This window comes from Jaculus jaculus, chromosome 5 (assembly GCF_020740685.1).
Source record: "Jaculus jaculus isolate mJacJac1 chromosome 5, mJacJac1.mat.Y.cur, whole genome shotgun sequence".
In the NCBI taxonomy this organism is placed as follows: Eukaryota; Metazoa; Chordata; class Mammalia; order Rodentia; family Dipodidae; genus Jaculus; species Jaculus jaculus.
Window position 1 is genome coordinate 131,541,582 of NC_059106.1, and position 27,916 is coordinate 131,569,497.

At 37.4% G+C, this 27,916-nt stretch overlaps 1 pseudogene; it reads right to left on the minus strand.

The window, feature by feature from the left end:
- Positions 1-7,384: 7,384 nt before the first annotated feature.
- On the minus strand, positions 7,385-14,212 carry LOC123460598 (annotated as a pseudogene).
- Positions 14,213-27,916: the final 13,704 nt, after the last annotated feature.

A 27,916-nucleotide genomic window follows, 5' to 3' on the forward strand; every position in this document is an offset into this window, starting at 1 on the left:
ATTTTTTATTTTCTTTTATTTTTTTTTTTTTTTCAAGGCTTAAGTTTTCTCACTTGTTGGGATAATACTGTTCCTGAAGAATTCACAGAGCTTGGAAGAAAGAATCAAGATGATCTATAGGGAGGAATTTTGTAAACTCTAAAGGGCTATACAAATGAGGTAATGTGTAAGCAAGCCCCTTATGATTCAAATCCACTGTGAGGGATTACAGTGATGACTGCTGGTTCCTGTGAGACTAGTAACATGTACCACTATTTAATATTCTTGAACTTTTATTAACTTCCTTCGATGGCTGTGGCATATATTTTCCAAGTAACTTGGCAAAGACTTCCTCCTAGCCCCTCTGCCACTATAAAACGGGATGACGCCACTGTGAAAGTAGCAGCATGTTCTCTGAATGACCTGCTCCAGTCTGAGCCTCGTGTATTCCACACATGCTCAGATCTGCACGTGCACTGATCCTATGAAAGCAGGGCTGTGAGAGAGACAAATACAAACAGCATGAGGTCACTTCTTCCACAGTGTAACAGGATGCAGACTTTTGGAAGAAAACAAAGTATAAATGTCTTCTTGGAAAATTTTGTCTCTGAGCACAGAACACATTATAAAATTTTCCAAAGCCCTCCAACATACAGTGCATCAGTGTGCTTTTTTTTTTTTCTTGACTCCCTTTCTCTTTTTAAGTTGTTCTATTTTCAGAGAAAGAAGAAAAAGCTGGAGAAAGTATTCCATTACCAACGATTTCCAATGTCTATTTCGTCTCCTAAGGCCTCAGCAGCTGCAGAGAGAACAGCACAATTTGGCATGAAAACTAGGTCCTAGGTCCTCTTTCTTAATTAGGTCAGTAGTTCAATTTTCATCCATCTTTGTCAGCCAAAAGAGGGCAATAGGACTTTCAATTAAAAACACAATGAAATCGGGAGACTTGGGATCAATTAAATATAATTTTACAAATAATTGTGACATCAGAAAACAAATGCTTCTAAAAATGATTGTGAAGTTCCTGGTACTCCTTGGCAGGAGTTCATTAGACACTGAGTGAATGAATGAATGAATGAATGAAGTGTGTACACAGTATATGAGAAGCTAAGTGAACTGTGATAGACTTGCCAGGCTGATCGCCACATATCTAGCCAGTGGTGCTCATATTTGAATATAACTAAGTGTTGGGAGAAGAGAACTCTCCTGGGACGTGTCAGAGCTATGAGTTGCACTCAGATCATTGCTTGCAATAAACCATGCTGCTTTCCCATTTGCAGATGAAGGGCTGGACTAGACATGTTCTAAGAACATTTTTACCTTTGTTCTTGTACTACAGTAGGGCAGCACACAAGAACCCTGGAGTGAGAAAGAATTTTTTCTATACTCTCAAAAAGTCCACATTCTAAAACATGCATCAAATATAGAAATAAATATTTTTTCTTATAGATAGTAATACCCCATGTCCTTAGCTTTTTCATTCCAGGATTTATTTACTTTGTTACTAACTCCATACCCAGAAACATTAAATGTTCATAGGAAATCTTTTGCTCTTACCATATTCTCTAAGTAATTTATTAAAGCCACAAGACTCCTATTATTGATTTTACTCTTTTCCTGAAACAGTTTCAATGCATGACTGTGTATTCATGTTATCTGTTCAGACTCCTTCTCAGAGATTAATTAGTATGCCATCCAGACATTTAAAAAAATAACTATTCAGAGCCTGGCCTCATGAAGCAGGCCTATAATCTAGCCGCCTATGAGACTGCAGAAGGAGAATCACACATTTCAAACCTGATTAGGCAACTTAGTTAAAATTCAAAGTCAAAAGAGGACTAGAGAATCTCTCTCTTTCTCTCTTTCTCTTTCACTCTCTCTCTCTGTCACACACACACACACACACACACACACACACACACATACACATGTTCAACTTCAAAATTTCCAAATGAATAAGCAAGGGATTCAGGTGATCCTATTCTAATTCAGTATAATCTTCTAGCCCAGTACTTCTTTGAAATTTAATCTGAAAATGAACCATCTATGGATCTTGTTAAATATTCGGAGCTGGAGAGGTAGTTCAGGGAAAGCATGAGCGTCTATGGGAGCCCAAGACTGTAAGAGTTCTCAGATGTGGAACTCACACAGCTAGGCATGGCTGGGCAGGTACGTAACACTATTACTGTGGGGAGTGGCGACCAAAGAATCAGTTGGGCTTGCAAATGGCAAGCTACAATCAGTAATGGAGTTTGTCACAGGAAAAAAATCAACAATAGATATGTGGGTGAATGATGGAGGGAGACTCCTGAAATTTTTCACTGGCTATAATCCCATGGAGTGCTGCAGGTGAGTACAAAAGGTGTTGCATCAGCACATACACATGCCTATACCACACACACCACATACATCACACCACACATGTTACACACACACACAGGTTTCTAATTTAGTATTATATCAAAGGCATGACCTGAGATCTTGTAATCCTAAAATTCAGGGCTGTGTTGATTCTCTGTCATTTGTCACTAGAACTGTGATCTATGGACCACTTGTTAGAGTGCATGATCTCTGGAGCCATGTAGAACTAGAATATTATAGCCATGTTCCTTCAGATAAACAGAAAGAAGAGAAGAAATCTATATAACACAGATAAAGAGATTTATTAAAATTAATTTTGCTCCTATGATTCTGGAGAGTTAGAAGTCATGTATCTGGCATACTGGAGCCATGGGAGATCAAAGGTGCAGTTCTAGGATATGTTTGCAGAACCAAGACCTGAAGGGGCTGGTGTTTCCAAATTTAAAGGCAAGAGTGAACTGGCAATGCCCAATGCAATTAAGCATGAGAGAATTCCAGTTTATAATGTGGTCAGTCTTTTGGTTCCGTTGAGACCAGCCGATTGGATGAGACCCATCTGTACTACAGATGGAGTTCTGATCACTGAGTCTACTAATGCAAATGCTAATATTATCTAGAAATATGTTCACTGGCCAATAAAGAATGTTGTTAGAACACATGACTAGGCACCACATGATTCTGTCAAGTAAACATAAAATGAATCATAATAGCCAGGTGTGGTGGTGCATGCCTTTAATCTCAGCACTAGGGAGGCAGAGGTAGGAGGATCACCATAAATTCAAGATCATCCTGAGACTTTGTAGTGAATTTCAGGTCAGCCTAGTCTAGAGTGAAACCCTACCTCAAAAAACAAAAAAAAAAAAAAAAGCATCATAATAGCCACAGAAACAAAATATGTACTGTAATTCATTATACAAACAAATATAATTAATAGAGATATTAAAGTCTTTGAAGCACTGAAGTGTAATAACAGTTCTCACAGTGAAGTGGTTACTTTTCACCATCTTAAAACTTGATGATCCTATTGTGCTCTACTTTCTGGGGGTTATATTATTGATATTTCCTATATTAGACATGATATAGAAAGGCTGGGAATACAGTTTAGTAGTAGAGCAGTTGCCTAGTATGCACAAGGCACTAGGATTAATCCCCAGTCCTTGAAAAAGAGAGAGGGGGTAGTGAGAGAAAGAGAAACCTGAAACTTTTAAAATTATCTATTTATTCATGCAATGTAATGAATTTCAGTTCAACCTGGACTATAGTGAGACCCTACCTCAAAAAACAAGAAACAAAGAACAAAAAAAGGTGGTGGGGGGGGGGGAGAAGCTAACTTTTTGAGAAGAGTGACATTATTATACATGCTTGTAAATATCTTTTATGTTTATTTTAGTAGAAAGCAGATGGACACTCGTCCTTATGTCTGAATTTTATCTGCTATATACTATTTTGTATCGTATAGACTCCATTCTAAGCATAAGATTTAGAAAGGGATGAAAGCGAATAAATCATTAATACTTTTGCAAAAATGTTTGAACTCCCCAAAATGTCTAAGAGCTCTGTGGGAGTCCATGGACTTTTCTCTGAAATGGCTATACTAGACTAAAGTGAGGAATCTATATAATTCCCCAACAACAACAACAACAACAAAAACAGTCTTGGCCCTCAACAGAAGAGTTGTTAGTGTTCTACTGAACTGTATGTGTGGCAGGAGGAAGGGAAGGACAATCAGTGCATTTCTTGGAGGTCAACTTTGTTTCCCACCAGCAGGTCATACAACCCACAGCCAGGAGTCTCTACAAACACAGCTCACACAACTATCTTTCAGTAAAAACCTACATGCCCTGCCTCACTATTACTAACATTTTGATTAAATCACTTTTTTGGTAGGGATATGCTTTTTGTATTCTAGAATGTCATGCAGGAATTTTGAGCTCTATACATAAGACACCAAACTCCATTCCCTAGTGCAACATCCAGAAATGCCTACTAACATCAACAAATATCCCCTGTAAGGAAAATCTGTACTTACCTGAGAATCTGCTGTAGACCAAGTTGAAAAAGAATAGTCACATAGCAAGACCATTTATTGCAGCCCGTTTAATCTGCAATCCAGAAGTGGCATTTAAGGGAAGATTTTTAATGATATGGAGGTATTAGAAGATGAGGGAAGACATGTTCTAGTCAGAGGACATATTGGACACAGAAAGTCACTTTCCTTCTTCTTCACAAAGTCTGAATTCTTTTACTTTGTGATTATTCTATCTGAATGATATTTATACCCATTTATGTTTTCATTAAATCTCATAATATGTGGAAGTATTTATAATTCAGGTAAGCTTAGCCTCCAGAAACCACTCCAGTGTGGGAAAGTTAAAGCACAGATTACAATTCAGATCTGCACCTTTGGAACAATGTGCCATTTCCTTGGACTTTTCTATCTTTATTCTTCTTTTATATCTTTCATAAAACAGGAGTGAACTTGTAAAGAGCACAGGGAGCTCTGCTCAGTAATAACCAGCCAGTCGACCATTCTGCCAAGGAAAAAGGTCATGATGCATAAAGTCCTGCAGTGTGAGCACAGGAGAAGTGCTTGAGAGGCCGCAGGTAACTCACTCTAGCTAGAGCCCAAGTCACCCCAGCGAGAGCTTTGGGGCTGCTCAGAAGATGGTCCAAATGAGATGATTAGAGCTGTGTAGCAGTGACTATTAAATTCCAGGAGGGGGGTTGCACTTAGTTTACCAAGTTAATAGGTGATTCATCTTGTTGTAGATTGCCACTCTTCACTGCGCTCTACCCAAGGAAGAACCATAGTTTTCTGGAGGACTCCATAGCATCTGTTGAGCTTCACACAGCCTTTCCAAACATGAATATTGACATGGGGTCATTTTCACATCTGCTTCCTTGGCAGTGTGCATACTACTGCCATTTCCAAGCACGACGATTTTAAGTTGGGCTCTAGAAAGCTGTTCAGCATCTGCAATGTTTGTAAGGCATAGACAGAGGAAAATAAAGGCTATACTTAACATTCTGTGTGAAGTATAAAAGAATGGAAATGTGATGATGTTGCACTACTGTCAGAGTTGAAGGAAAGGCTAGTGAAGGAATTAAAATATTAAAAAGTAACTGTGAATCAAGAGTCTCTCAAGAGAGAATACCAGAGGCCTTTTAATTCACTACGTCAGCAATACCATGCCCACTGTTAGTCCCAAGGCTGCACCTTGGTACTTTCATGAGATAAGCCACCTTATCACACATGTAGTGACTGGCTTTTCAATACTTAAGTGATCCTTTCTTCTACCCCGTCCCCTGAAGTTCAGCTAAGGCAACTATACTTCAATTTGGCCTTCCTGTCCCCCATCTTGCTCTTTTCCAATAATTTTGTGTAGTGGAGCCAGAATAATCTTTCTAAACAGAAATTAAACTGTGCATATATACAATGGAATTTTGCTTAGCAATAAAGACAAATGTGATTGTGAAATTTGAAGGAAAAATAGATGGATCTGGAAAAAATTATATTAAGTGAAATGCCCTAGTCTCAGAAAAACCCAAAACCTCATGTTCTATCTCATATGTGGATTCTAGTTCCTAATACTTGTATTTAAGCATATAAATCGATCCAAATATGGATAAGTCTAAAAAGCTGGAAAGGCCACCAAAAGAAAGTACACAAGTGACACCTAAGTGGGGAAGCGAGGAAGTGCAAAAGACATAGTGGCATGCAAGCTGAAGCAGGAGGAGGAGAGTGGAGAAGGGAAGTGGGGGCTGGGAGCAATGCGGGGTGGAGAACCAACTAACACACCTTGTGTTTGGGAATGTCAGAATCATGTTCAATACTTTGTTTCCTAATTTAAAACATATAACTAATAAATAAGAACTTAAACTGTGGTTACTTTGCAGCATTAAAACCCTTCCATTCCTTTCCTTCTTTCCTCCCTCCCTCCCTCACCTTCTCTCCCTCCCTCTCTGTCTCTCCTTTTCTTTCTTTCTTTCTTTCTTTCTTTCTTTCTTTCTTTCTTTCTTTCTTTCTTTCTCTTTCTTTCCTTCCTTCCTTCCTTCCTTCCTTCCTTCCTTCCTTCCTTCCTTCCTTCCTTCCTTTCTTTCTTTCTTTCTTTCTTTCTTTCTTTCTTTCTTTCTTTCTCTTTCTTTCTTCCTAGTCCCCCCACACCCCTTCAGCAGTAACCTCTTTCTCTCTCTATAGGACAGAGTTAAGACACTTTGAGGTATGTCTTAGTTACCTTCTCATTGTTGGGACAAAATATCTAACAAAAGTCAGTTTAAGAGAGGAAGGGTATATTTTAGCTTACAGATCCAGGTTGCAGTCTACCCACACTGGAAAACTATGACAGCACAAGCAGGCAGCAGATTCAGTCCACAGTGAGGAAACAGAGAATGGTGAATGTTGTTGCTAAGCCAGCCCTGTCCTTTTAATATAGTCTAGGACCCTAGATCACTGCTACCCACAGTTAAGGTGGGTGAACCCATCACAATTAACCTAATTAATAAATCTCTCATAGGCATGCCCAGGGGAGAACATAACATAGATAAACCCATCACAGGTGTTGATTCTTGGTCCTGTCGAGGGAACAAAATGTTTAGATTTTTTTGTTGTTGTTTTAATTTAGTTTTTTTTTTTTTAAATGAGAGAGAGAGAATTGGCCTGCTAAGGCCTCAGCCACTGATATTGATGCTTGTGCTACAGATAACTCCAGATGCTTGAACTACCCAGTGGTCATGTGCAACCTTATGGTTGCCTAACCTTTGTGCTTCTGATTTACGTGGGATCTGGAGAGAGATAGAACATGTGCCCTAAGGCTTTGTAGGCAAGCACTTTAACCTCTAAGCCATCTCTCCAGCCCTAGTGTTTTGTTTTTTATAAATTTATAAATTTTAATAAAAACTTCACAACATTTATTGTCACACATTAATATCATAAGGGCCATCAAAACAACAAGAAAAAAAAAATTCAGAATTATACTCTCAACAAAAGACACCCTAAAAAAAAACACTATCTTGTGGTCTCATCTTCTCACTTCCCTGATCATTGCTAGTTGGGAATACTATGTAGCAGGTTGATATTTATCTCATTTCAGCATGTCCTGACCCATTTGTTTTCTTGACTTTGGTTTAGAATGAATTTTTTCTGCATCATCTAACAAGAGGTGCATGTACTCATCAAACAAAAAGCACAATGCTCTACCCACATATTCACTTGCTCACAGAGCCAGACCTGAATCCAAGAATCCAAGATCTTTTTGGCAAGTATCTGAAAATCAGGCTGATGGGTGGTACCATCACCTGCTGCACCTTTGGGCCCTGGCTGAGGTACACGACAGTGGAATGTGAGCAAAGAGCGCATGTACCAGAAAGCGACTTCTGGCACTCTAGTTTTCATATTTTCACTGAGAGTAGACCAAAGATTACAGATGGTGCTGTGATAAGCAAATTAGCTTAAAAAGATTCTTGAGGTTTGTCTCAGTTTTGCCATAGTTTAGGCTTTGTGCTGGCTTCAAGATTTTATCAACCAGTGGAACCTTGGCCTAAGTGTTTTGGCATTTGTTAAATAACCACATTTTTATTAAATGAGAAGTGAGTCAGTCCTTCCCCGGAGCCTATAAATTAGTTTCTAGTAATGGTTTTGGGCATGCCTCTCCAGTATGTAATAAGAATTCTGGAGAAGCTCAGAGATTCCCAGGGATGTGTTAAGATTTGCCTATCTAAATTCTGAGGAAAAGCTGATATCAGCAGTTCAAGGACCATTCTTTTATATCCAAGCATGGGTAAAATGGCTGTTACTCATCCAATATTCACTGTGTGAGACACTGAAACTTTACAGCCACTAAGGAGAGATCTGGCAAGTGTCTATCCCACCACTTCTCACTACTAACTGTGGCACCACATTCTGGCTCACATGCTAGGATTGAGGCAAGTAAGCCACCTGCGCTCCCCAAGGTCCCACACTGACACCGGCAACACAGACTGGGATAGAGAGCATGGCAGTTAAGATAAGAGGCTTGTCTTCACTGGAATATAGGCCAAAGAATAAGAAGTAGTAAAGGAATCTTCTGATGGGATAACGAGGGACTCTTTGTCAACAGTACTGTGAGGTATAGGAAAAGGAAAAGTTTTGAAAAAGAGGAATTATGTCAATAGTTGCCTGAAATATTGATAACAGTTTCTGAAGTGAATGAATTAAAAACAGAGACCCATAGAGTGGACAGGGTATGATTTTCATCATTCCAACAGAAAGTAGCAAGAGTCTATAAAGTTAAAATTTTAACCCAGATATGTAGCCTATTCTAGGCATAGCAATCGAACTCCTGGGCAGTCTTATTACTCGGAATAAAGTGTAGGGTCTTGGCATCCAAGTGTACACTGTTTGTTCACTCCTTTTTTGTGTGTTGAAATAAAAGGATGAAACCAATCAGTTTTATTTGCTGCTGTCTTTCCAACACATGATAAAGTTTCTGGCAGTTCATAAAGGTTATATAAATGTATGTTGATTGATTGCCCATTTGGAAGAGACTAAGGTATCATATAAAATTATCCCTTTATTATTTGTTCATAAACATAGAAACTGAGGCCAAAAAAGAAGCAACAGGAGCCACACATCTGGTCAGTAATGAAGCTAGAGCTAGAACCCACACATCTGCACTTCACTTCCAGTTCAGTTCTTTGTGACATCGCTCTGAGCAGTGTTGGCAGGCTTCTAGTTTTGAAGCTACTTCTTCATGACCTCATTGTTTTCTGTTTGTCTGCCACACGCTGTGGTCTGGCAGACAGCTACTCATTTAAGTCATCTTCCTGCCGCCAATAGCATTCCTAACTGGAACAGGGAAGTATGATTTTCTCTAAACCGGCATCCATTTCAAATTGTTTGTTTTTATTTTTTTACTTACTACAAGTGCAGCAGAATTTAATTCTACAAGCCTTCCAAATGGAGAGAAAAGTGGTTTAAGAAGCAGTAACTGCTGAGAGATATGAGATCCTCAAACCACATCTCCCATTGAAAAACTTAGCACATGAAAAATACTCCAGGGTCTGTTGGCCAGACTTTGTGAAAAATATCTCACTGCTACGAATATTTCTGGCCATGCCCCCAATAATGTCCTTCAATGAGTGCATTGTCTTGGCTTCAGACTATGTGTTCTGGGGAAAATAGAGAGGAATGGAGTTCCAGAACTGTTAAAAGAATATCGGTGAGAGCCCTATCTTCAGATATCTGCTTCTGTGTAATGTCTTGCCTTGCATGTGTTACAATAAGGTACGATGCCTTATGCCTGAGAGATGGAGGTACACTGGGTCTTACTTCCAAAGTCCTACAAACTGGTCACTACTCACAAGTTGTGATGGTTTAGATAAGAGATGCTTCCTACAGAGGCAGGTTCCTTCATGTTGGTGTTAACTTTTCATGTCTTTTTCTATCATTTTATTTTACATCTGTGTATTTATAAATTTAGTATTTTAATTATTTGAGATAGAGAAAGAAAGAGGCAGATAGAGATAAACGGTGTGCCAGGTCCTTCAACCAGTGGAAATGAACTCCAGACACATGTGTCACTTTGTGCATCTGGCTTATGTGGGTGCTGGGTAATCGAACTTGGATCCTTAAGATTCACAGGCAAGTGCCTTAACAATTAAGCCATCTTTCCAGCCCATATGCATTTATATTTAACATGGCTTTCTTTAAATGCCATATGTTACTCATTTGTTTTTCTCTCCAATTTGACAATCTCTTTAAATTGGTACCGAAGGACCAATGGCATGGAACATAATTATCAATATGTTTAAGGTTGAATATTCCTGTTTGCTTTTCTGTATCTTACTTTGATATTTATTATGTCTTCTTTATTAGTTCCAACTCTTTCTTTGTTTAGGTCTTATGGATTGTATCTTTACCACATCATGTTCTGAACTCCCAAGTGCCACATCACAACTAATGCATGGAATTTTCAATTATATTGTGCTTTCAATTTGTTCTATCTTGGATTTTTTGTGAATGTTCTATATTATATGTATAAATATATGATTTATACATATTTATAAACATAATACTGCATTGACATTGCAGTTAGCTTTGCATTGCTTGCAGAAAACACCTAACTAAGAGCAGCTTTTGGGGGGGAAAGGGTTTCTTTTGGCTCTGAGACTTTAGGGAAAGCTCTGTGATGTCAAGGGACAATGTTAGCATGACTAGAGGGTACACGTCACTTCCTGGCCAATATTGGGTGGATAACAGCCCAGGGCAGTATGACAAACTCTGGCAAGGAATACCTACCTGGCCATAGCTCCCATAAGCTCACCCCCAACAATCCACTGCCTCCAGGAGGCTCCAGTTCCCAAATTGCCACAATATGGGGACCTACCATTCAGAACACATGTTTATGAACAACACTTGAATCAAACTACCATATTTCACCCCTGAATCCAATACATCCCATGATGTAAAATAAAATGCATTCAGTCCAACTTCAAAAGTCCCTATAGTTCTTTTTATCAATCTCAGTGCTGTTCAAACATCCTCAAGTCTAAGGTCTTTTAACTGAGCCATAATACAATATAATAATAATAATGATAATTAATAATAATACCACCGAATAAAAATCCACACTGCAAAATATGGCACTTAGCATAAAATTTATTATTTTTTCTTTTTCCTTTCTTTACTTATTTATTAGAGATAGACAGAGGGAGAGAAAGAGAGAGAGAATGGACACACCAGGGCTTCTAGCCATTGCAAATGAACTCCAGATACATGCACCACCATGTGCATTTGGCTTGCATGGGAACTGAAGAATTTAACCTGGGTTCTTAGGCTTTACAAGCAAGTGTCTTAACCACTAAGCAATCTCTCCAGCCCCAATGCAAGATTTAAAACAAACAGAGCAATTAACAAACATGGTAGCTCCCAAATCCTACAACTCTAACCAGAGACAAGTCTCCATGTCCAATAAATTTAATCAGTGACAAGTCCCTATATTTCCAGTTCTACCCCTCCAGAAGGCTACTTACAGTCCTGGAAAACTTCATCTGGTACTGGCAGCTCTCATTGCAGCCACCCCATAATCCTGGAATCTCCATTTTATCTCTAATGCAACACATAGTTCATCCTCATGGCTCCATTGAGTCTCTACGAAGGTAATCCTACAAGCATGCTTTACATTGCCTATGGCCAATTCCAAAAACAAAAACATGTTGCAAATTCAACGATCCTCAGTTTCATGCATTTTTTCATACTACATAGTACCAGGTAGGCTACTGATTTGTTAATCCAGGGAGAATAAACCAGACTTTGAAGAATAAAACTTTTGTTCATCATTTAGTCTCCTTCAAAGGAGAGTGTACATTCTTCCTCTTGGTCCAATGCAGGTCAGCTGGCCTAATCTCAATGGCTGTAATCTCTCAAAAAATTGCAGCTGAATGGGCAGCAGTCTGGGGCCAAAGATTTCCTTTCTTTTTCTTGTGCCATGTCCTTCTGCTCATCCTAGTCCATTGCTACACAAAGCAATGCTCCACAAGTTCTCAGGACACAGACATAACAGAAAACCTCTCACACAAACTGCTTCTAGCCCAGACCAGGAGAAGCTCTTTCTGACATTCATAAGCCAAACCTCGCTTTCCCTACTTGTAAATGTACTCATGTCTTTCAACTCTAACCAGAATATCCTATCAAGCTGTTCTAACAACACTGAAAGGTGTCTCTTAGACCAAGGATTCAAATCCATCCATGTTTGTCTGGCAAAGCAGTCCCAAATGGTCAAAGGTATCTAGCAGCAATGAGATCCCACTTCTCAGTATCAGTTTTACTGTTGTAGATACTTTTGCATTGCTGGCATAAATCACCTGACCAAAAGCAGCTTGTAGAAGTAAGGGGCTTATTTTGGTTTATAGACTGAAGGTGAAGCTCCATGATGGCAGGGGAAAATGATGGCATGATCAGAGGGTGGACATCACCTCCTGGCCAACATCAGTTGGGCAGCAGCAGCAGGGGAGTGAGCCAAACCCTGGCAGGGATAGCTAGGTATAATTCCCATAAGCTTGTACCCAACAATACATTGCCTGCAAGAATCTCCAGCTTCCTAATTGCCACCACCTGGAGACATATGTCTATCCAATTAACAGCTCACTGTGGGTAACAACCAATCTCTGATACTGGGAGTTACAGGCCGGAGCCAAAAAAAAAAAAAAATTTCTTTTAAGTTTAGACTTCATCCCATCCTCACCAGCCCTCTACTTTTCAGGTGTTCCACTTACTCCTTTTGAGAGTTACATATTTTAGGCTGTCTTCAAGCATAAAGCTTTCTATGGAATAAGCTCATTTTGGAGTTGATTTTGTGTTTGTTTTCCCTCCAACCTTTTCTCCTCCCAACAAATCTTTCCATCCCTATTGACTGGGCCTTGAGTTGCCTATCAGGTATGTCAGCAACTTGAGCAGGTACAGGTTAGGAACTGAAGATAAGTGACACCATGTGGCATTTGTCTGCCTGTGTCAATTTGCTGAGTGTGATCTCTTCCAAGTTTGTCCATTTTTCTACAAACTTCGTTGCCTCACACTTAAGCCAAGCCACAGTTGAAATCACAGAGGAATTGGGGAGACGAGCAAAGGTGCTGCTTCCATGCTGAACCTAATTATCAGCACCAGGGTGTAGGAAACAACCCTGGGGATACTTAATACTTACCAAAGATAAGAACCAGAGGCTCCGAAGAGCTCATCACTAAAATAGATTTAAAATTCACCGAACATGGCTCAGAGAATTTTGCATAAGAGAAGATGGAAAGATTGTAAGAGCCACAAGTTGAGAATCATGCCCAGAGGAATTCCTTCCCAACAAAATATCTGACTACAGCTCCGACAATGCATAAACCACAACCCCATAGGGAATATCTGCATCCCCACTGAGGAGGGTCTCCAGTGGAATGGGGGCAGAGACAAAGGAAAAGAGAGTACCAACACATGATAAATCCATATGAAATATGTTGCTAATAATAACAATAATAAACATTAAAAAAACCAGAAAATCAGAGGCTTCCTAAAGCTCAACACTAATGGAGACTTCTAATACACACTCTAAGGCTCAGAAACCATTGCTGAAGAGGGGGCAGAAAGAATGCAAGGGCCACAGGATGGGAAGGTGTACTCTGAGGCAATGTCTCCCCCACAGAGACTTACTGATGCATTCATGACCCTAAAGTGATTGCTGATAACTCCACTGAGGAGGGTTCTTACTTGGATAAGAGTGGGGAAAAGAGATATAATGTTATTCCTCATGGGAATATGACCAACATGCAATATATTCATACAATAAAGTTCTCGAATATATTTTAATATTTTTTATTTATGTACTTATTTGAGAGAGAATGGTAAATAGAGAAAGTGAGAAGGGGCACACCAGAACCTCCAGCCACTGCAAATGAATTTCCGATGCATGTGCCACCTGGTGCATCAGCCTTATGCAGGTAGTGGAGAACCAAACCTGGGTCCATAGGCTTTGCAGGCCAACACGTTAACCATTAAACAATCTCTCCAGCACCTCAATGAATGTTTTTTAAAGGGAAAGAGAGAGAGAGAGAGAGAGAGAGTGAGAGAGAGAGAGAGAGAGAAATGGCTGGGCAAGACCACAAATGTCTGTAACCTCAGTCCTGTGGGGGGCAGAGAACAGAGAATTGCTGGAGTTTGTATTTCAGCCACTGTGACAGAAAAACTAAATTGGCAACTACAGATGCAGTGAAAGACTCTTTCTCAAGGAAACAATGCAGAAGAGCATTAAAGGAGTATACTCACCATTTCCCTGTGACTTCCATACACCTGTCTATGGGGTCTACACATCTACACACACACATGTGCATACATTATGCTTATACCCATTCCATTCATACTACACACATACACACACACACTACATATACATACATACATACACACACATATATACATACATATATATATATGTAAATGGTGTTGCAGAGTTCCCAATAAGATGTTGCTGTATCTTTTTTTTCTTCTTTATGGAGACCATTCTAACTTGCCTGTTCTTACAAATTTCTCTTTATGCCTTGATTTTGAGCAATTATTGTGGGTTAGTATGAAAGTTTATATGAAAATTATGCTAAAAGTTTTTCCAACTTATTGAATTTGTAAGTTTATAATATTCTATAAATTTAGAAAAAATGGTAATTTTTCTTCATTTCCCCTCAGGTACTTAAATTAGTTGACATGCAGCTGTTTGATTTGCTCCTACAGCTCATGGATGCTCTCCTTGCTTTTGTGTTATTTTTCCTCCTTGTATTTCCTTGAAATAGCCTATATCTCTATGTCTTACTTCACTATTATTTCCTTCTGCATATATGATTTGTCATTAAACTGAGTAGTTCAGTTTTCAACTCAAATACTATAATTTTCATCCCTAGAATCTCAATTTGTATCTTTTTAAATGCCTTAATTTCTGTGCTTTACTTTAGCATTTTCCTGTGTCAACATTATTGATAGTAACTATTGAAATCACCTTGTTTGTCCATGCAATATATCTATCAATTCAGGATTTAATTTGATCAATACATTTTTTTCTTTATCATAAATTGTGGGCATTTTTTTGTTAGCTACTAGACATAGGAAAAATTGCAGTATGCATGCGGCTAGGTGAATTGGATTCCCCAGAGATCATACTTTGAAGCTCAGAAGTTCGCATCAGAAAGTCAAATTGATCATATTGGGAAAGAAGGTCACTTCAGAAATGGTTGAGATTAACTGTAATTCAAATAGAGAAGATTCCAAAATTGGAATCCAAGATTACTACTGGGGAAATTTAAATAAGAGATGGAAACACAAAGGAAGAAATTGGCAGACACAGAAAGAATTCCATGTAAAAATGGAGGACTGGAGTAATATATATACAAACTTCCTGGAAGGAGAGAAAGAGAAAGACTAAGAGACACTGGGACCCTTCAAGGCTAAGCCCCACTTCTTCTGAATAGCCCCTTCAGCTATGAACTCACCAATGTATTGACACACTGATTAGTTAGTATCTTCATAATCTAATGTCTCTCTTTATGAGCCCAGACTCTCAGATGTGGCCCAAGCCTTTAACACATGAGCTTTTGAGGGACATTTTGATCTAAACTATAACACTTAAACATTTCTTTCATCCATCTTGTAATTCTATCTAACAACATTTTATGATAAAAGCAGTTTAGAAGAAACTACATGCCAATGGAAAAAAAGTAACACATGAAAATTATTAGTTAATATAACAAGGAAATAAGTGATTATTAGCTATTTTTAAAGCTGAGAAATGACACTGATGCCAGAAATACAAGAGCTAACATTATGTTCTATCATCTAATGCTGTCATACTGCTAGAATCCATTTTCCTTATGCATTTGTCAACATACAATTTGAACTCTCTTAATAAAACATTAAATCATAAAATTTTTCCATACATGATGAAGATAATTCAATAGCTGTTTTAACATTATTGACAAAATTTTACTTTCATAATTTTATCATTTTATTTTTAGAATTATAAAACGTTTTGTTCAACTCTATAAGTCAGTATTAGACTTATATATAATAAGAATTATAATTATTTTTAAATTGCCTGGCATGGAAAACTTGGTTGCATAATTTCTTGATCAAATAATCTCTGTGGTACATAAACTGGTCCTCATATGGAAATGAGTCTCATACTTTTCACTGGAACATGTTTTTCTTCAGGCTATGCCATTGTATCAAAGTCAATTGTGTATGCCATTCCATCTGGAAGTTTCAGACATGTTGGGGCAGGTGAGTCAAACATGCTTGGATTTGGTCCCCTGTGTTGTATATTCCAAACTTGAATATTTATCAGATCTGAACTCATGAAGATGGCATAACTACAGGTTTATCTCACCAAAGTTGGGTATAATACATTCTTTGTTGCATGGCTTCCAAACAATTTTAAAAGAAAGATAAAATTCATAATTACTGACCTTACTATATCAAGTATATTTGTATTGGAAAAAAATCCTTTTGACTGGGAATGGTGGTTTGATTCAGGTGTCCCCCATAAACTTAGGTGTTCTGAATGCTAGTCTCCTCAGCTGATGGTGATTGGAAATTAAAGCCTCCTGGAGGTGGTGTATTGTTGGGGGCAGGCTTATGGGAGTTATGGCTAGTTTCTCCATGCCAGCATTTGGCAAATTCTCCTGTTGCTATTGTCCACTTTATGTTGGCCAGGAGGTGATGTCCACCCTCTGCTCAAACTGTTGTTTTCCCTGCCATCATGGAGTTTCCCCCTCGAGCCTGTAAGCCAAAATAAAGCTCTTTTCTCCCACAAGCTGATCTTGGTTGGGCAATTTCTACCAGCAATGTGAACCTAACTGCAACACTGGGAGTTAGTGAGAACTTAAAATGTCTCTTCACTATGCTTTATCATTGACATTTGGAAGATCTCACACACATTGTCCTCTGGATCAATGCAGTACAGACCTTATCTTTCTTTCTCATACCCTTATTTCACCTGTGGGGACCTTTATGAAGCACTTTTATCCCACTCTAACCCCTAGCTCTGCTTCTCAATAGGGTACCATGGCAGAAGGAATGCTGCTGAAAGTCATTCCTCTCAAGTATGGTCAGTGATAGCTAATAAGACTTTTGAATTGGGAAATCACTTCAAATTTTATGGAGAAGCTGAAATTAGAATGAATTAAATTTCGTATTCTTATCTAGATTCACCATATTGCTAATTTTTAAAAAATGCTTTTAGAAGCAGTGTCTCACTCTAAACAGGCTGACCTGGCACTCACTCTGTAGCGCAGGGAGGCATCAAACTCTTAGAGATCTTCAAACCTCAGCCTCCAGAGTCCTAGGATTTTTGCTTTAGTATTTTCTGTGCTTCCTTTTTTCCTTTGTATTTGCTCATGTGGACTCACAAATCCCTAGCTTATTAATGCTTTATGTCTTATTACTATAATTGTTGGTATATTATATATAATCTATAGCTTATTACTATGAATATTTTGGTCACCAAGTTGTCCTATGCATAAATATTGAGAGTCACTTCAAGCTGGCACTTGTGTACTTGTAAATGCTCTTATATTCACAGAACTTTATTTTGTGGGTTAAGAAGTTCTTGAGCAGGTTCACACTGAACTCTTCTACAACTTTGCTAGCATCCAGACCTCCAAAAAAATCAGGATAGCTTTCCATGGAATGATAATAGAGACTAAGCTGTGTTTTTGATCCTTATACTTGTTGTTACTGGTATGTTTCACTCAAATGGTTTTAGCTTCAGTAAAGGCAAGCTGTATAAATCCACTCCTCGGGACTCAAACCATATGTGTCTCCATGTAAGTTTCCCTATAGCTTACCCAAGCCACACACCATTAAAGGAAATGTAACAAACAAAAACAAAATTTTGTAAACTTGGCTATAACATAACACGCCATGTTATGTAACATGCGCACAGGCTTCTCCCAGACGTTAAGAAGGGTGCCTAGAAAGTTTGCCTTCTTTAGTTCAGTGGCATGTCTAATATATTATCCTGAAAATTTGATTTTGTCAATCAACCTTTATCATATTGATAAAAGTCATTAACAATAGCTTTTGCAAAATTAATAAAATAGGTCAACCTAGTGGGACCTTGAGGAAGTTTTCTTGTTCTTCTGTAGTTGTCTTTAAGCTCTTTGTCAAGAAGGTATTTAATTTAAATTATACTACATCAACATGTCTATGCAAAACAATCTTTAGTGATTTTTCTGGTGACAGGAAGAGAAACTGTAGGGTCAAAGCCACATTAATTATTGAATAACTGTAGCTAACTAGAGATAAGTGGCTTAAGGGCTTCAGTGCCTGGCTGAAATGTCTGTTTAGTGTGCTTTTATAGCCCTCAAAGAGACAGAAACTGCCATTGGTTGTGGAACCCGGAGAGACCCCATTCTCATTTCACAGGAAAGTATTGGCTGTTGGGGTAAAGTGTCCCAAAATTAGTTAAAGAATAGTCAATATATTTTTGCTTCCTGGAATTCTGTATACATATTTTATTTTATTTTTATTTTTTATTTATTTTTCAAGGTAGGGTCTCACTCTAGTCCAGGCTGACCTGGAATTCAATATGTACTCTCAGAGTGGCCTTGAACTCATGGCGATCCTCCTACCTCTGCCTCCTGAGTCCTGGGATTAAAAGCATGCACCACCACGCCCGGCTTTTCTATAATTTTAAATGAACATATTGTTAAGCATGATTCCAAGTTCTATCATTGTCTATGTATTTTAAGTCCTACATATAAAAATAAGTCTGTTTAATAATTTGGATATTTTGGGCTGGAGAGATGGCTTAGCGGTTAAGCGCTTGCCTGTGAAGCCTAAGGACCCCGGTTCGAGGCTCGGTTCCCCAGGTCCCACGTTAACCAGATGCACAAGGGGGCGCACGCGTCTGGAGTTCGTTTGCAGAGGCTGGAAGCCCTGGCGCGCCCATTCTCTCTCTCTCCCTCTATCTGTCTTTCTCTCTGTGTCTGTCGCTCTCAAATAAATAAATAAATAATTTAAAAAAAATTTGGATATTTTGGAATCAGTGATAAGAATTTTTCTATGGAAAAATTATGAAATACATTAGAAAGATAATCTCCATAAATAACACATATCATTATTATATCAAACCATTGATAAGTTAGAAACTAAATACTTATAGTATACAAAGTTTTAAGAACATGTTCCAAAATATATTCAATATGCAAGTTAATATTTCTAATGTAATTCACAGTTGTGTAGAGCAAGATGAGAACTTGTAAATGTAGCTATGTAAAAATTTATGCATTTTCAGCAATCAGGCTCATCCATAGAATGACTTTTTGTTTGTTTTTTTGAGGTAGCATTTCACACTATGTAGTCTCAGGGTGGCCTCAAATGTGAGGTGATCCACCTACCTCTGCCCCTGAGTGCTGGGATTAAAGGCATATGCCACCATGCCTGGCTTATAGACTGAGGTTTTAATCTTTTATCAGTACTCAGTCCCAGTATCATTTAGATATTGTTTTGTTTTCCCAGACAGATTTAAATAGAATGGCAAAACAAGTGTCATCAGTTTGAATATGTTTGTATTTTTGAGGAAAAATGGAAATGCACAAAGCATATGGACTTGTTACATTTGAACTCCTGGACAAAGTCTAATTTAAAGTAAATGTGCTCAAGCTGATTAATTAGTGGAGTTAATGCTACTAGTATTTAAGTAAATATATGAAATTTACATTAACAATGTCTTAAAGCCTTTAAAAACCTGTCATACTTTTTTTTTGGAGGGGGGGATAGTATTAAGGAAACCAATAACTCAATGTTGCAGAATTCACACAAAAGTGATTTTTTAAAAATCAGTTTGAGTTTTGATGGTAGCTTGCACATGAATTTAAGTCTCCAAGACCTTGTTATAATTGTTATAACCTTACAAAGAGTTGCTAGATGTGGCTGCCCCTCTGTGATGGAGAGCACTGGCTCCTTCGCCAAAGGTCACATGGTCATATCCTGTGTTCAGTACTAATCCAGTCTCCAGTCTGTGATCTTGAGTGAAATCATTTTTCCTCCAGCCAAGTATGAATCACCTTCTATTAGAAGGAGGTAAGTTTTAGTTACCTATAGACAATTGACAGTTTTTAAAATTTTTATTAATTTTCTGAGATGAGATTAGTGAAGCAATTAAGCATAGATGTTTAAAAACATTTCCCAACATTTTGATAGTAATTTTAGTTCTTCTGGATCTAATAAACCAACTGGCAATATGTAAATATATTTTCTAATAACACACTTGTTATCAAAGTTGGCTCTGAAATAATCACCTTACTATTTTAAGAATTTCAAAGGGGAAAGTGGAGGGGGGAGGGAGCATATTAGCATGAGATATTTTTATAATCATGGAAAATGTTAATAAAAATTGAGAAAAAAAAGAAAATTTATTGAGAAAAGAGCAACAATTGAATTTTCTCTTCCTTCCAAAGTAGGTACTTTATATCAACATAGAAAAATAACCTTGAAGCAAACAAAGTTCTTTTCATTTCCAACCAATTCTGTTTATGAAATGGTGTGTGGGATCAGGATTAATAGCAAATTTTAACTTGCCCAGACAAAAATAATTTAAAAAAAAAACAGAATTAAGAGGCATGCTGTAGTGTGAAGCAATAAGCAAAACATTTGCTTTATTCAGCTCTTTGAAATAAAGTTTTTATTTAATTGTAGTTCAAGAAGAAATGTAAATTTCCAAAGGAATCTATTTTTTTAACTTCAGTGTAAAAATAATAGAAAGGTATACAGTGAAATTAATAGAATACAATGCATATATGCTTTTACATTCATGAAACAAAATATTTTTCTATGTTTATGGTGCATGCTTTGCACCCATATAAAATAATTTTATTGAGGTAGTTTGAGTCAGATGTCCCCCATATCCAGTGCTGAATGACTGGTCTCTGGCTGCTGGAGGGAGACTGAGCCTTGCTAAAGGAAGTGTGTTGTTAGGGGTGTGCATAGGTGTCTAATAATCAACTATCCTCTTCCAGAGCTCAGTGCACTCTCTTGCTACTGTTGTCCACCTGTTGAGGCAGAGGTGATGCCCAACCTTTGCTCCACCACTTTTCCCCTGATATCATGAAGCTTCCCCTCACAACTGTAATCCAAAATATACTCTTTCCTCCCCTTAGCTACTTTGATCAGGTGTTTTGTCCCAGCAACACAATGGTAACTGCATTTATGACCATAAATGATGTTTGCTCCAGTACTGTTTAATAGAAAAATAACCAACCTGGAGTTTGAAAGACTAATTTTAGCTCCATTCTGGGCATTGAAATTTCTTTCTTACCTCTCCAGGACAAAGGCAGCCATATGTCATATGAAAGAATTAAACAGATAGGACAAACAAAAAATGCCTTCATGTACAACTACCTGAACTATCTGTATTCTAAAAATAATCTTATTTCCTGGTTCTAAAAGTAGAAAAATATCTGATACTTACTTTTATTAGGCATAAGCAAATGATTGACTGATTAGACATTAGAAACCTAGTAGTTCTTTAAAACAATGAAATAATTTTATTCTTTCAAGTACTCAAAAGTGTTCAATTTTTATGAATAATGATGATCTTTTTCAACATGGCTTCCCTGTAGCATTGGGGTTGTAGTTATTCAGTTATGTTTCCTTATATTGTCTCTTTTGTTAGCAACAATTCAGACAGATTTAGACCTGGGCTGAAAACAGAAAAACTATGCCAACACATGTACGCACACACACACACACACACACACACACACACACACACACAGACACATACACACCTTTACCTACACCATAACTCTATTAAGCAAGGTGCTTGATACCACTGGGCAAAATCACTGATATCTTTGAGTTTGGTGTTACTGCTTTCTGAATTCACAACTCATAAATGCTGAAATTAAAAAAGAAAAATCACAATATTCATTTTTTTCATGCAAATTAATCCTTTTAATAATTTCTAAAAATTGGTGAAATGAGGCCTTTATTTTGTTTAATCATGTTGTAAGCTATTATGAGCATAGGTATTACATAAGAGAAAATAGAGGTTACTTAAAAATTAAAACATATTGCCTATTGTTATACATAGCCATACAGCAGTACAGCTGAGATTAGACCAGCTCTCTCCCCATTAATAAGAGGGTTGTAGTTAGTGTTCACTGCGTGCCAGGCACTTTGCTGAGGTATTTCTGGTTTTGACTATATGAATCTTAGCAATACCTAATGAGAGAAATATCATTCCTTCTTTATTTTCCCATGATGATATTAAGGCTCAATTAAGTTGATTAGCTAATAAGTGATGAACTCCATATTAATAGCTTCTAAGTGCACCATTCTTGCTCCCCAAATACTCACAGATGTTTTAAAGAATATTTGCAAATATCTTTTTTTTTAAAAAAACCATAGACACAAAATCAACTATTAGCAGTTGTGCATGCTGTTTTAAGTGTTTGCACCCCTCTCGAGACTATTTTACTATTCATCATCACCTGAGATTTAGAACAAGTAACACTAAATTTACTTTTAAAAATACATGGCTTTATACTGAGAATTTGGAAATTTATAGTTCAGAGGATACAATTATTACTTTACTTTTCGAAGCATATTGCAGAGCCAAAGAGATTGCTTAGTTGCGAAGGTGCTTGCCTGCAAAGCCTAAGGACCCAGGCTCGATTCCCCAGTATCCATGTAAGTCGATGCACAAGGAAGCATATGCGTTTGCACTGGCTAGAGGCCCTGGTATGCTCATTCTCTCTCTACTTGACTCTCTCTCTTAAATAAATAAAATATAAAAATATTTAGAGTATATTACATCGATTATCTATTGAAACTAACAGATTGATCCAAAATGCTGTGGCTCAAATTAATCTTTTATTTCACATGATTCTGTCAGTGCTCACTGGGTTCATGCATGGTTTGCAGCTGGCACTGTGGCTGGGATGGGCTTTTAAGACATAACTGGGATGCTTGGCTTTGCCACATAATCAGTTTTTCCAAGTTTCCTTTTTCAGCATGGTAAAAAAAAAAAAAAAAAAAAAAAAAAAAAAACTATAAGCAAACCTTGATTTCCATGCTCTTGAAAATCTCTACTTTGTCATATCTGCTATTTCAGTCTAAGTGAAGTACAAAACCAAAGTAAATATAACATAAGACAAAATAAGGAACAGATATCTGAAGGCTTGGTTCATGTACAAATTAATGCTTCCAATAATCCTGCCTCTACCAAATGATAATTATGTTTTACTATTGTAAGATCCCCAAATATCATCCAATCACAGTCTCAAAGTGCTGAATATTTTCACGTGAATCAACTTTGTATGTGGATAAAGCTGGTTAGAAGTAGGTGAGCTTCAGTCCTGTTGAGTTAGATTATTAGACATGAAACATCCTCTAATGACATTACTGAACTAGCTGAATACCAGCTACAAGCACTTCCATTCAAAAGGGAATGCTTAAGAGAAATTTAGCTCAAAGCAATTTGGAAAATAAGCTAGTGCATGGGCATCTAACCCTCCATTCCAGTGACAGGGAATTTTGTTTTCAGCTTTACTCATTTATAATTTACCAACGAAAATATTGTATATAATATGTACATATATATACATATATATATATAAATTATCATTCTTATACATATACCTTTTGTACTGTTCATCACAGTCAAATTACTTAATACAAGCAGCTTTATGTAGACGTCATTTATATGTAAGTGAAGGACACTCAGGACCTCTTCCTTCATTTGTACTGCATTAACTGTCATGACCTCTCATCAACTGCTCACCACCTCCCAGAAACTTATTCATTTTGTAGCTAAAACTTCTACTTTGTGGGCAATGTCCCCCAAATTTTGCTCATGTGCCAGAACTTGTAACCAACCATCATTTTACCTAAGATTTATTTTACTTTTTACATTGAGTTCATAAAGTATTTGTCTTTTCAATTTGGCTTGATTAACTTAACAAAATATCTTCTTGGAGTAATTACACACACACACACACACACACACACACAAATTTCTTTTTTCCTTTTGGAGGTTTTGATTACTAATTCATTTCTTGATCAATCTATGTAAAAATTTTAACATTTTCTTATTTTAAAAAAACTAAATATTTTGTAGATCTCCATTTGTCTGGTTTCTTTCCTTTATTTTTCTTTAATGTTGATCATTGCCTTCTTTCCACTAAAGTTTGGTTTTTTTTTTTTTATTCTTTTCCTTGAGGTATATCATAAACTAAAATGCCTCTTGTTTTCTTGCTATTGGCATGTATCACTATATTTTTCTCTGAAAACTTCTGTTGTTTCTTTCATAACTGTTAATATTTTGTTTTCATTATTCATTATTTTCAGGATTTTAAAAATTTACTTTCTGGTTTCTATTTATGCCACTAGAATCCAAGGAATATGTGATTTCTCACATAGTGTTGAATTTTCCAAAATTCCTCCATTTTTTTGAAATTATGTTTTCAACATAATTAAGTCCATTTTAATTGTGAAATGCTTTAACATTTGTAAAATTTAAATACTGATATCAAATTTAACAAGTGTTATTTTTGACATATATGTTATGTCAAAAAATTTAATTTAAAAACCCTTTATAGGGTGTAATTCTGTTTGAGCTCTTACTGATGAAATCTTCCAACCTCCTCTTCTACAGATAACATCTGTGACTGAGTTAATGATTTTCCCTTCCAGTCACATTGTTATTTATCATTCCATCACTTGTTTTGATTTTTTTTATATATTTTTATATGTGTTTGTGTGCATGTGAGAGAAACAATGAGAGAGAGAGAACTATAGCGACAGAAAGACACAGAGTTGTGTACAGGTGCACAGGGGGATCTTGCTGTTACAAAGGAACTCTAGATAGATGTGCCACTTTGTGTATCTGGCTTTCTGTAGGTATGTGAGAATCAAACTCAGGCCAGCAGGCTTTGCAAGCATCTTGAACAGCTGAGCCATCTCCCCAGCCCCAGTGCTGTATCTTCACACTTCTAAAACCAGTATCATGTGGATGATGCTACCAACTCATGTTACCAACTAAGGATGGAGCTTAGCACCTTTGGACAAAATTTGTAGTGGTATCTGGGTGCATTGGTGGCTGTATCTGTGAAAGCTCTTCCCCAGCAATGATTTTTTGAGCAGGGAATCTGAGGCCTTTTCCTTTCCTGCCTTCTCCTTTCAAAAGGTTTTTCAGTCTCACAAGTACAATCCTTTAATGTGTAGGGTCTCACACTCAGGGCACCTTTCCTTTTGTTCAAGGGATGGAAATGCTCTTTCTCTTTAATTATGTCAATCTTCTTCTTCTTCTTCCTTTTTTTTTTTTTTTTTTTTTTTTTTTGGTTTTTCGAGGTAGGGTGTCTCTCTAGCTCAGGCTGACCTGGAATTCACTATGGAGTCTCAGGGTGGCTTCGAACTCACGGGGATCCTCCTACCTCTGCCTCCTGAGTGCTGGGATTAAAGGCGTGCGCCACCACACCCGAAAAATTGTCTTAATTTTTTAATCTTTTTAACAATGAACAGCACTTCTTCTGCCATATAGAGTCCTACAATTGAGCATTAGAACCCCAGCTTAGTTCAGTCCCAGCTTGATTTCTATGTACTCAGCAAGCAAAGTGTGTGTGCTCTTCTGTAATACAATCTTACCACCTAGTTCTGGCCGGCAATCAAAGCAACAACAATATCCTGTATTGTGTTTTCTTTTTTTCTTTAGTGGGGGGGCTCCCTGAATGAAAATTTTAGGGATGTATCCCACCCTTGTCACTGGAATTTATGCTTAATAACCTATTTATTTTGGGAATAGTATTATCCACTCATACATAGTACTTCCACTCAAACTGTTTTTTTTTTTAATTATATGTTTAAGTAGTTAATAAAGTAATAGTTTTTCATAGGATTTTTTCATACATCCTTAGTTTTGCTTAGCCTTCCTCTCTATCTTCTCCCCTTCCCATTTCTTCTTCTCATGCCCACACAACCACTTCTTTTGTATATTTGAGAAGATGGTATAATTTGAAATTGTTATCTAGTATCATATGGCTATAATTTCTAGCTCATATGCTCTACACTGTTTTGCAACCTTTTGATTTCCCTTATTGACAAGAAAGCACTGAATTCTCCTATATTGTCACATATCTATTGATTTTTCCCCTTTGTTAACAAATGTTTTAAATATCTTAGTGCTCCATTGATAAATGTTTATGGATTAACTATTGCTATATCCTCCTGATGAACTTGTCTCTTTATTATTATAAAGTGAACTATGTGCTCTATAGCATATTTTAACTGAGTTTATTTTGCTTAACAGTAGTCTTCTCATTTTGAGTTAATATTTGCATGGGATATAACTCTGTCTCTTCATTTTTAGCATATTTAAGGTCTGAAAAAAAATGGCTTTCTTGTACACAATATATTGCATGTTTTTAAAAATCAGTAGCATCTTTATTAGCTCATTTCATACAATGGCAAAATCAATCGATGAAACAGACAGAAACACTTCTCAAGGAAGGGTCAGTGTTCGGAAGCTAATGGATTGCAGCACTTCATCATGGTTAATGAGTCACCTGTAGTACAATCTTTTTTGCATTTGAAGTAGCACAAAGACACTCATTTTATTATTTTTTATTAGCATACATTGTAGTTATCTTTTTTTTTTTTTTTTTTTTTGAGAGCGACAGACACAGAGAGAAAGACAGGTAGAGGGAGAGAGAGAGAATGGGCGCGCCAGGGCTTCCAGCCACTGCAAACGAACTCCAGACGCGTGCGCCCCCTTGTGCATCTGGCTAACGTGGGACCTGGGGAACCGAGCCTCCAACCGGGGTCCTTAGGCTTCACAGGCAAGCGCATAACTGCTAAGCCATCTCTCCAGCCCCATTGTAGTTATCTTATCTTTATTAAGATAAAGCTCCCAACCAAAGCAGCTGGTGGGAAGATAGTTTTATATTTGGGCTTCCAGTCTCAAGGGAAAGCTTCATGATGGCAGAAAAAAGCCTGGCATGAACAGAGGCCAGACACCACTTCTGCCAGAGCAGGTGGAAAACGGAATCAGAAAAGAGTCCAGTTCTGGCAAGGGAGAACTGACTGTAACACCTTTAAGCCTGCCCCCAACAACATAGGTCCTCCAGCAAGTCTCTACCTCCTAACTTGCCATCAGCTGGGGACCAAGCATTCAGAACCCAAAACTTTATGAGAGATATTGGACTCAAATCACCACAGCACACAGAGACAAGCTTTTGTTTCCCTACTCTGTGGTCCTCTGATGTTCTTTGTCATTGTGTCCACCACTGCCCGAAGCATACCTTCCTTTCTGCTTTCATACTACATTGCTTTTTGTTTTCCCCTTCCCTTCTCCTCAGCTTTTCTTCCTCTTACTTGGTCTCCTACACCAAATCATAGAATGTGTTCACACTCACATGCTCCTATTTATATATACACAGACACTGACAATTCGGATCTATGATGAGTCAGAATATGTGGGTTTTGTTATTCTGGGCCTGGGATACACAATTGGTATATTGTCCCCTAACCCATCCAGGTTTTTTGCAGTTCATACTTTCATCTTTACTTGCAAGTGAGTAAAAAGCATTGTAAATATCTAATACGTTTTCATCATCCATTCATCACTTAATGGACATCTATATTATCCACTCATCAATTGATGGACATTTTGATTACATCTCCCACCTATTGTGAGAGTAGCAAGAAACATGTTTGTACAAGTATCTCTGTGGAAAGATATAGAGTGCAGAGCTGAAGAGATGGCTCAGTAGTTAAAGATGTTTGCTTGAAAAGCCTGGTAGCCCAAGTTTAAAATCTCAGTCACCCTCATAAAGCTAGGCAGGAATTAATTTGCAGCTGCAAGAGACCTTGATGCATGTGTACACATACTAAATAAATAAATATTACAAAACAAAAATAATAGAGTTGTTGGGGTATGTGTTGAGGAATGGTATAACTACATCATGAAATAGTTCAATTTTTTATTTTTATTTATTCATTTGAGAGACAGGGGCAGAGAGAGAGAGAGAGAGAATGGGTACACTAGTACCTTGAGCCACTGTAAACAAACTCTAAACA